An 11,911-nucleotide genomic window follows, 5' to 3' on the forward strand; every position below is an offset into this window, starting at 1 on the left:
TCTCTAGATATTAACAATAAGACCCTACTGCTGAAAATACCACAGACCTGAGTTATAGAATATGAAGAAATTAAGCTAGAAGCTTTATCTCTGTTGGCTAGCTTTCATAGTTCTGGAAAGTCCTATACAACCCTCAGAGCAGGAAAATAATCATCAACCTTACCTACCTGTGAGCCCTGTGAGCTATAATAATAATGACTGGCCTGGCAAAATATGCCCACTGGTGCAATAGTGGTGTGAATATCATGGGAGTAACCAACCACTTTCTGTTTGGATTTAAGTCCTGCTCCACAAGATAAAACCAATACCTGGCACTGCTGTGGGATAGTGTTCTTGTACACTATAAAGATTTGTCACTCATTAGTTTAATAAAATGCCAATTGTCCAGTAGCCAGGCAGGAAGTATAGGTGGGGCAACCAGACTAAGAGAATTCTGGGAAGAGGAAAGGCAGAGAGTCAATAACAAGCCAGACGCAGAGGAAATAAGATGAGAATGTCTTACTGAAAAAAAGGTACCAAGTCATGTGGCCAAACATAGATAAGAATTATGGGTTAATTTAAGGTGCAAGAGCTAGTTAGTAATAAGCCTGAGTAATAGGCCAAACAGTTTATAATTAATATAAGCCTCTGCGTGTTTATTTGGGACTGAACAACTGTGGGACTAGCTTGGAAAGAAACTTCCATCTACATGGCACCATTATCAGACCAAGGACTATTCTGCTAAATAGTATTAATCTGAATCCTAATGACATCATTATACCCATAGATTAATGCATCGCCTAACCTTCTCCAGAGAAGCTTCTATTTGCAGTAGATGGTAATTAACACAGAGACCTTCAACTGGCCAAGGTTCATAGAATGAACTGAAGGATTCTTAGTTCCAAATGGAACATCCATACTCCACCCCCTCATTTCAAGGTTTAGGGATCAGTGAGGAAGAGAGGGTGGGAAGAATATAAGAGCTAAGGTGATAGATAACCACAAGGAAACAGTGTCTTCTGAACACAGCAGGACAGTTGCACATCTGAACTCAAAGCACTTTATGACAGCAGGCACAGGAGATGTAAAAACTCAAGCCAGACAAAATTCCAGCATGGCAAAAGGCGTTGGTCATAAAGTCCCGCCCTTAACTGAAAAGCTATTCGCATTGGCAGCTACAGGGAGAGGGACCCTGGTAGGTCATATCCCAGCGGAAGGCCACACATCCAAGAATCTTTGGACAGCACAAATTGGACTTGATTTTTTTTAAAAGAAGGTACTCAAAGAAGAATGGGTAGGGGTGAACCCTGAAGGAGTTAAGGAAGGGAGGTATTGTATATGATAAAAACATATTCTATACAATTTTCAAAGGAGCAATAAAATACTTATTAAGAATAATGGCATAAAAGACACTTAATTTTCCAGTGGCTAATTTCTTACAAGCATAAACAAATAATTTTCAAACCTGGAGGTCTACTATTCAAATTAATAGAATGAATAGAAGCATGTTGTTTTAATTTAGGCAGAACACATTTAACACACAGACTTTTCCTCCGGAGTTGTGTGGGAACAGCCCTTATTTGTAACTCTAGCCTTTGTGAGTCCACAACAGGAAGAAAGCATACTAGCTGTCTGAGCCAGGCCCTCACCAAAGAAAGAAGTCCTGGGGCCAGAATGAGTCAGGGAGTATTGCAAGGGAGATTATGCCATGAAGCTAGAGGAAACCCATGGACTGTCCCTCTGTCTGTCTTTCTAGGAAGGGAAGGATAGAAAGGACCATCTCTAGACTTGTCAGTGCTGACTGTTGCAAAACAGCTTTGTAGTTCTTCAAAGTTACCCAGTGCATAAGGTCCAAATGAGTGACCTTCTAATGCCTGTCGGTATTGTCTACTGGATAACACACTTGACTACCTTTCACTGACTATAGATCCCACTGGCAAGTCACTGATCTGCCCAGAGCATCAGTTACCCCTTCAGCAAAATGGGCTCATAGGAGCTGCCTCTTGCACTGAAGATGCGATGAGTTTGCCTCTCTGAATCACCGAGCATGGAATCTGGTAAGAGTGAAAGGCTAAAGCTATCAGAGATTTTGGGTTGTGTCCTCTTGCACCTGCTTTCTGTTACAATGACAAAATGCATCCTGAGGTCAATCTATAAGGAGGACAGGACTATTCTGACTCCCAGTTCCGCTGATCCTAGTCATTGTCAGTCAGCACCACGGTCTTTGGGTGGTGAGCACATTGTGGTGGAGGCGTACAGTTGAGCAACTTTCTCATGTTAAGACATCGGGGAGAGAGAGAGAGAGAGAGAGAGAGAGAGCGCCTAGTTGTCCCTCCAAAGGCATGCACTCACTGATGTAACTTTTTCAAATTAGGCTCCAGCTCTTGAAATTGCTTCCCACTAACACCATGGACTGGAGACCAAGCCTTTGACAACCCAGCCTTTGGGAGACATTTTAGACTCAAACTACAGCCTCCATGCCATCTCAAATGACCACTGAGGTAGTTTCATTTGAACATATGAAGGGCCTTGGGAGTCACCATATAACTTCTTGAGACAAATCTATGGCATTTCATACAAAGGTATTAAAATGTCATTTATAAAGAAAGTCTAAAAACTTTTACTTTTTATTTAAAATTTATTTTACATTTATTTATAACAGGGGCTTCTATTCTTGATTTGGAACTATTTTTTTTTTAGACAGACCCTCTTTATAAACTCCAGGCCAGCCTCAACATTGTGATTCTCCTGTCTCTGCAGGTGTCCAGCTTCAGTCGTAAGTTTTATCTAACTCTAAAAAGTAAGTCATTCAGTGTTGTTCACTTGGGTGCCAAGGTTACTTTTCTTGTTGCTCTGACCAAATAATTGACAAGAAGCAACTTAAGGGAAGAAAAGTTGATTTTGTCTCTTACTTTGAGGGTGCAGTCCACCAAGGTGAGGAGGCATTGCAACAGTTGAGTGAGGTAGCTTGACACATGGGATGCTCTGTCAGAGGTGGCGAATAGACAGAAAGTGGGGCCAGATCTGCCCCTAGGGACTTCCTTCCTCTGGCAATGCCCCACTTTTTTTTTATTTTTTGGTTTTTTGAGACAGGGTTTCCCTGTAGTTTTTTAGAGCCTGTCCTGGAACTAGCTCTTGTAGACCAGGCTGGCCTCGAACTCAGAGATCCGCCTGCCTCTGCCTCCCGAGTGCTGGGATTAAAGTTGTGCGCCACCACCGCCCGGCAATGCCCCACTTCTTAAAGGCTATACAACATTCCAAGTAAAATCCACTGGCTGGGAATCAAACACAGAAGCCCAGAAGGGAAGGCTTCACATTCAAATCACACCACCAAAATGAGCTAGCTCTCCTCAGTCCATGCCAGCTATCACACGGACCCTGCAAAGAGTCTACCCTCTTGCTTTCTCCCTTAGTTCCCCATGAAGAATATGCATTTTGTGTGGCTCCATCTAACTTTGCATGCATGGCTTTATGCAGTTCACTAAGGCTTCTAATGTCTTTCGGCAAACGCTGTGTTCTTAGATCCATCAGGTAGTGACATCCATTGCATCCTTCTGGTCAGCAGCAGCGACCTTCACTGTGTGCAGATACCACGGTGGCTTCATCCACTCCCACAGCCATGGTTCCCAGTGCAAACAGGCCTTGGGCTTCTCACATGAACTGTCTTCCCTGGAATTATTACAGAGGAAACCAGTTTGGGGGACTAGAATGTACATGCATGTAGCTGGAACATGTATCTCCCTTCATTATACTACCTACATCCCACATCCCAACCAACAAGTAAAGATTCACCTCTCTCCCATTTTTCTGGTGTATTGGATACAAAATGGTATTTTATTGTGCCAGTTTGGTCATTTGGGTGACTCCCAGTGGCATGAGGATTTCATAGTGTGCTTGGTTTTCTGTTTCTTCTCCTGAAATTACTTACTCATATAGGTTATGTTTTTCTGTATTTTTCTAAATTTCTCATTACATTTTATTTGTGTGTGTGAGAGAGAGTGTGTGTATGTGTGTGCGTGTGTGTGTGAATGCATGAGAGAGAGAGAGAAAGAGAGAGAGAGAGAGAGAGAGAGAGAGAGAGAGAGAGAGAGAGAGAGAGAATGTGTTAGGTATATCATAGTGCAAGTACAGGGAGTTGCTTTTCTTCTGCAAACACATGGGGACTGGGATCTAATTAAAGTCATTAAGTCTTTATCTGGGAAGGAATTTTGGCAACACTGCATTCTCTGTACTGGTTTGGGAGAGAGAGGGAAGATATTGGAGAACCAGGAAAGCCAGGGGTGTAAGCCCAGTCCCCAAGGCCGGCAGACTCAAGACCCATTGGCAGCCAGAGTTCAGTTCAAGCCTCGAGACAGGAAAAGACCAACACTCAGCTTCAGGTGGGCGGCCATTCCCTTACTCAGTTTCTCATTCTGCAGAACCTGACCGACTACATCTGCCCCATCTATATCAGGGAGGGCCATCTGCTGTCCTCCACGGACCAGTTCTAATCTCCAGCTCACCCGGCACACCCTCTCAGGTACCGTGGAATCATGCTGGCCGAATGTCTGGGTGCAAGTGTATACAATTAGTCATCATAGCAAGGGGTGGCACGGGCAGCAAATCTCAAGCTCTGAAGCTTCTAGATCCGGAAACTTGAGATTCTTGGGGACAGTTGGCCCTGATAGTAGTCACTGTAAGTGGCTGGGACAGGGTGAGGCCTGCCATTCATAGGGAGATGAGGGCTGGCGAGATGGCTCGGCAGGTAAAGGGGAAGGGTGGAGACTCCAGGGTGAAGACTGAGGCTGGCTGGTTCTGTGAAGGGCCCCTTGAGTCAGTGTACACCGACCTCAGCACTTGTGAGGTGACAGCGATAAAGCTTTGATCTTAAGCGCTCATCATGCCCAGGGGTCACAGGCTGGAGCCAACAGAATATGAGAAATGGGAAACACCTGCCTAGGAAAAATGGCCATCTTGAGGGGAGATGCCCGTGCGTCTTCACATCTAGGTTCCACAGTTGTAGGCTCTCCAAGCGATGTGCAAAGACCGAAGGAGCCTATTGCTAATCTCTGTTATACTAACAATACTGCTGGGAGCTAGGAGCGATCAGCCAGAGATTTGAGAACTTAGACATGTCTCTCTAGTTCTAATGTCACTATCCTTTTCCCATTACAACAACCTTTCTTTTCCTAGTTTTTCCTTTCATCAAAAAAAAAAAATACTTATGGAGTACCTCCCATGCGCCAGACGGTGCGAGGAGGTAAAAGCAGCAGAGAAGAGACGCATTTGTCTGTTTCTTCTCGGGCATCTATGGCCCACTGGTAGCACAGGCAGCACCCACACAGCAACATTTAAAGCCATGACCTCTGCTGAGTTGGTGGGACAATGAGAAAGGACATCAGCTGTGGCTTTCCTCTAGCCATGGTGGCAATCAAAGCCACTCAGCCGGTGAGAATTGAATACCACCTCTTGAACAAAGGGTCTTGTTTGCTAAATGGCAGTGGTTCTCAACCTTTGTGTCATGACCCTCGTTGAGGGCTGAATGGCCCTTTCATAGGGGTCACATATCAGACATCCTGCACATCAGATATTTACATTATGAACCGTTAACAGTAGCAAAATTACAGTTATGAAATAGCAATGAGATAATTTTATGGTTGGGAGTCACCACAACATGTGAAACTATATTAAAGAGTCACGGCATTAGGAAGGTTGAGAACCAATGGTTTGGACTAAAGCTCAGGAGTTCTCAGGCTAGGTCTGGGTCTTGAGCCCTAGTTAGGGCTGAGCCACAGCAGGATGCTTCTGGAACTGTTATTGTGGGTCTTTAGCTGTCATTGTTTATATGTAGCAAGTCTTTCTCTGTCCTGCCAGCCAGCTCTCAAATAACCACACAGAGACTTGCTATTAATTATGCAAGCTCAGCCAATAGCTTAGGCTTGTTTTTAAGTAGCTCCTATAACTTAATCTATCTCTATTAATTTATGTGCTGCCATGTGGCTCATGGCTTGTTAACCCTCCTGCATGTCTTGATTCTTCTGTGTCCGCTGGCAACTCTGGGTGTCTCTGCCCTTCTTCCTAGCATTCTCTCTGCCCCCCAAATCCTGCCTAGCTATTGGTCATTTAGCTTTTTATTAAACCAATCACAGTGACATATATTCCCACAGTGTAAAAGAATATTCCACAACAATTGCTCCCTGGCTATACAGTGCTGAGAAATTCTCCAAGCTCATCCTTCCAAAATAATCCCTTGTAGTTTGTTATTAAGTGAGCTTTCCTTATTTCTACCCAAAATTATAATATATATTTAAGTCCAGTTCCTCACCCACTTGCTCAGACAATGGTTAGGTATTATGGCTCCATGGGGGGGGGGCTGGCTGTTCCCAAGATGTAATGCAGACATGTGAGAGAGGAATAAGCAGAAAGAAGCCAAACTTGGGCCTGATCTTGCAGTCGGGGCCACCCGGCAATCAGTGATATGAATTTGAGTGTGTGACGGCATCCCAATACCCACTCGTCATGAATTCTAGAAATTCTTGTTGGTTAGGAGGCAATGCCTACCTCTTCCTTGGGACTTAGAAGAAAGCTAGACCACCGCACATTCTGGGTGCATCGCACAGTTAATCGATTTGTGCGTGAAGATTTTGACTGCTTTCTCCCTGCTATGAATGAAGTCCACACGACTTCCAGCCTGTTTCTATGGTTTCCTTCCTCTGTTCAGACGCATTAATCAGCCTGTCAGTTTATTACGGATTTTGGTGCCTTTCTTTCCCTTTGAATCTGACTCCATATTAATTTAGTTTTCATTTCAACACTGTTTAAAAATAGAACAAAATTGTTTTGACTAGCACACAATCAAATGCTAGATGTTGAAAGAGTTTACCTCGGCAGTCTAGATCTCCGCTGCCTTTCTCTTGTCTTTCTAAGATGCTGCCTTGCTCCACTGCCTCCGAGCAAGGTGAATCAGTCATATCTAGGTCAGTCAAGTGCCTCAGTTATTGGCCTCGCAAGTTCAAAAATGACCAAGAGTGACCCCAGCAGACATGCCCTCCTGGAGGAAAGATGAGATGTATCATTTTTATTTGTTGCTAAAGAGCCTCATCCGAAGACACTGGGGTTGTCACTTGGCACTGCTTCAAAGAGCCCAACTACTGCTGTTGGGCTTGCCAACCTCCCCAGTGTGCCAGTGCCAGGCACAGTACTCTCCTTGCAGTGGTTCTGGCAGGAACTCTTGTTTCCTCAGTGCCCAGTGTGCTGCAGAGGTTAAGAACATGAGCCCTGGGACCAGAACTGGAATGGGCTCCTGGCGTTTCTTACTGACTGTGAGGGCTTGGGCTCCCTTCTTTTTCCTGACTTCCCCCAAGCCTCCAATTCCTTATTTATAAGATTAGGAGAACAGAGAGCTGCCATTGAAGGTTGCTGGGAGGTTCAGTGGAGATGACTCACAGATGTAGAAGAGAGCCTCTACTGATCGTAGCTTCTGCTATCATCCGGGTCTTGGATGTCATCTAGACATCCATGAGTTAGAGGCTTTGCACCAGAGTGGTGCTACTAGTGGGTGGCACAATCTTAGGAGATGAGGCCTTCTAAGAGGTATGTAGGTTATTAGGCTGTACCCCAAAATAGACTTTGGTCTCTAGCCTCCCCTCCCCCCTTTTCTCACTTTTTTCTTCCAAGCCATGAGGGAGAGAAGATTGCTTTACAATGTGGTTCTGTTGTTGCCACCTGACACTCTTAAGGGAGGTCTGAAAGTAATGGGGGACTCCCCCTCTCCCAGAACATAAGTTGGAGCCTCTAAAGCCATGAGCCACAAGGACCCCTTTCTCCTTATAGGTTGTTTATTTTCAGGAACTTTGTGAGACTGACTAAACGTCGGTCCCCACCACTGGTGATATGCTTCCTTTGTCTGGAGTTGTGTCGCTTGCTGGCCTACACATCTCCATTTCCTGCTGTGGGATAATGCTCTTGTATTATACTGTAAAGGTTTTCTTACTCTTACTGGTTTAATAAAATGTTGATTGGTCAGTATCCAGGCAGGAAGTATAGGTGGGGCAACCAGACTAGGAGAATTCTGGGATGAGAAAAGGCAGAGACACAGACACAGAGGAAACAAGATGAGAATGCCTCAATGAGAAAAGAGGCCAAGTCACATGGCTAAACGTTATATATAAAAATTATGGGTTAATATAAGTTGTAAGAGCTAGTTAGTAATAAGCCTGAGCAATAGGCGACGCAGTTTACAATGAACACAAGCCTCTGTGTGCTTATTTGGGACTGAATGAGCACGGGACCAGATGGGACAAAAACTTCTGTCTATAATTTCCTTTGATTGCTTTGAGACAAAAAAGGCCCAGGAAATTCTCAAACTTATAATTCTTCTGTCTCAGCTTCCTAAATGCTAGGGTATGGGCCTGGCTTATTTCTTAATTTTCAAAAAGCATACCTACTACATGCCGGCCACTTTGTTAGATACTTCTATACACTTTTCTGTTTTCTTCACACAGCAACACTGTATGAAGACACTCCAACTCCTGTGAGAACACTCCCACTTGGCAAGGGCACTCCCTTTCTGTGAGTGCACTTCCTCTTCTATGTGAAGGCACTCCCTCTCTATGAGGACACTCTCTGTGAGGACACTCTCTCTCTCTCTGTGAGAACACTCCCTCTCTGTGAGGACACTCCCTCTCTGTGAGGACACTCCCCCTCTGTGAGGACACTCTTTCTATGAGGACACTCTCTGTGAGGACACTCTCTCTCTCTCTGTGAGAACACTCCCTCTCTGTGAGGACACTCCCTCTCTATGAGGACACTCCTCTGTGAAGGCACTCCTCTATGAGGACACACTCCCTCTCTGTGAGGACACTCCCTCTCTGTGAGGACACTCCCCCTCTGTGAGGACACTCCCTCTCTGTGAGGACACTCTCTGTGAGGACACTCTCTCTCTCTCTGTGAGAACACTCCCTCTCTGTGAGGACACTCTCTCTCTGTGAGGACACTCTCTGTGAGGACACTCTCTGTGAGGACACTCCCTCTCTGTGAGGACACTCCCTCTCTATGAGGACACTCCCTCTCTGTGAGCACACTCCCCATCTGTGAGGACACTTCCTCTCTATGTGGACACTCTCTCTCTGTGAAGGCACTCCTCTATGAAGACACACTCTCTCTCTGTAAGGGCACTCCCTCTCTGTGAGGACACTCCCTCTCTGTGAGGACACTCCTTCTCTGTGAGGACACTCCCCCTCTATGAGGACACTCCCTCTCTGTGAGGACACTCCCTCTCTATGAGGACACTCCCCCTCTGTGAGGACACTCTCTGTGAGGACACTCTCTCTCTGTGAAGGCACTCCTCTATGAAGACACACTCTCTCTCTGTAAGGGCACTCCCTCTCTGTGAGAACACTCCCTCTCTGTGAGGACACTCCCCCTCTGTGAGGACACTCCCTCTCTGTGAGAACACTCCCCCTCTGTGAGGACACTCCCCCTCTGTGAGGACACTCCCTCTCTGTGAGGACACTCTCCCTCTGTGAGGACACTCCCCCTCTGTGAGGACACTCCCTCTCTGTGAGGACACTCCCCCTCTGTGAGGACACTCCCCCTCTGTGAGAACACTCCCCCTCTGTGAGGACACTCCCCCTCTGTGAGGACACTCCCTCTCTGTGAGAACACTCCCTCTCTGTGAGGACACTCCCCCTCTGTGAGGACACTCCCTCTCTGTGAGGACAATCCCTCTCTGTGAGGACACTCCCACTCCTCTGTGACAAAGGAGTCCCCTTGGACTTAGTGGTTTAAACCTGGTCATGCAGCTGTCAAGGACAGGGTCAATCTTCATCCTGGCCTCTGCTTTTTGTTTTTATTACATTTTTGAAGACTGTAACCATCATCAGCCTCACCTTTATAGTCTGTTCTTTGGGCAGGAACTCTCTGCAGCATTTTGCTTGGGCTAACTACTACAGGGTAGAGGCTTGAACAACAGGAAGGTATCTTCTCTCCTAGAGGCTAGAATCCCAGATGACAGTGTTGGCAAGATGAGTGTATTCTGTGTCTGCTTTGTTCTTGCAAATTTGTCTTCTCCCCGGATCCTCACATGGTCATTTCTCCTCAAGTGTGCATGTCTCTCTCTCTTCTAATAGGACACTTGTCGTACTGGATTTGCCTACCCTAATGACCTCAATTTTAGGGTTGTCAGCTTTCTAAAGGCTCTCTCTCCAAATGAGGTTACATTTTGAGGTACTGGGCATTAATTAGGGCATCAGCAGAAACGCTGGTATAGCAAAGAGGACTTGTTATAAATGCACCACAACCACTGTCACTTTCATATTTGGTGACGTCGTGAGAGCCTGTTGTGTCAGCACATTGGGCTGGCTGTAAGAAAAGCCTATGTATGAACATGACATATTGGGTGTGTTATACCAAGTATGACATACTTGAGATGTTGAAAGGGACCATATTGTGATAGACTGATGGAATAGCGGGAAGAAGCTGTGTAAGTGGTTGTTGCAATTATTTATAGTCTGTATACCCATATGCAGTTGTAGCATATATATTAGTATACTTAGGGACTACAGCACACACACACACACACACACACACACATATGTATCTAGAGAGTCATATACAGAGACAATCACATGTGTATTTTGTATACATATATACAGTATGTGTATATGTGGTATGTCTTTAGTAATGTGGTGGCTATAGCATGTATTGTATCTTATATACGTATATACCTATATGAGCATACAGTATACACATGTAGGCAATCTATTTGTGGTCGCGTCTATAGTGATTATGGTACAGTCCTTGGGCTGCTGGGGATGTCTTCCTTTCTGATCATAACTCATCATTAAGGTCTTGACATGGTTTTTTGCCTCATTTCCAGCTCCGTGCACTGCAGCTTCCTTAGAGCCTTAAAGCCACCAAGTATAAAGCCACCTCATTTTGCAGTAATGACAGCCCCCAGGAAGAGCGCAGATTGGATTAGCACACGGTGCTGTTACTTCAGCACCCTGGGGGAGTCACAGCTGTGGCCCACAGCTGTGAAAAGCTGCCTCAGCCCCGCTCACTTTCTTTAAATCAGCAATGACCTCAGCAAATGAACCCCACTGCCCAGGAAAGGCAGCTGGAGTCGGGGCTCTGAAAACTGAAGGCACACAGGGCAGAATGAGACTTTTATGGCTGCCAACAGCTGAAGCTGCCAGGCAGAATTTATTGATTTGTCAGTGTAGCCCTCCAGAGCTCAGATTCCTCACAGAAGCTGCCAGATTGCTTCAATGGGAATGCGGTAGCCATCCAACTCCCCCTAACTTTCTCACGTGATTGAAGTTTGTGCATCTGTTTCTCGTGTAACATTGTCAAGTCAAACCAGCTCAGTGCAAGGCAATGTAGAATTCCTGAGAAATTCGTAGACTAGCAAAGAAGTCAGATGCTTCCAGCAGCCCGTGAGAGGCCTTGAGAAAACTGGAAGTATGGGGTAAGCAGATGGAAAGGAGACATTAGTTCTGACGAGTGTGGGGAGCCATCAGTGAGACATCCATTTTGTCCCGGAGAGAGTTTGGGACCGGGTCTTCTCAGATTGTATCACTTCTTTTGCTGGGATTGTGTGAGGCGAGAGAGGGGAATACAAGCAAAGGGAGCACGTTGCTGTCATACCTGAGAGCAGTGGAGTAAATGCTGCTGAGGAGGAGACCTCATGAGGCAAAGCTCCGCACAGAGGGAGAAAGAAAAGAAGCTGAGGTGAAGCCCAGCGGGATCTCAGTCTTCCTGGAGAATCAGGATTCACCTATGCCAACCACAGACCAGGAGCAGAGTCCAGTGCTATGAAACAAACTGTCGTGGCATTTCATTTGTATTTTAATGAATAAAAGCTTGCCTGGGGATCAGAAAAGTAAAACAGCCACACGGGCCGACCTTACAGACCAGGCAGCAATGACACACACCTTTAATCCCAGCAGCC

Source organism: Arvicola amphibius, chromosome 13 (assembly GCF_903992535.2).
Source record: "Arvicola amphibius chromosome 13, mArvAmp1.2, whole genome shotgun sequence".
NCBI classification, from domain to species: Eukaryota; Metazoa; Chordata; class Mammalia; order Rodentia; family Cricetidae; genus Arvicola; species Arvicola amphibius.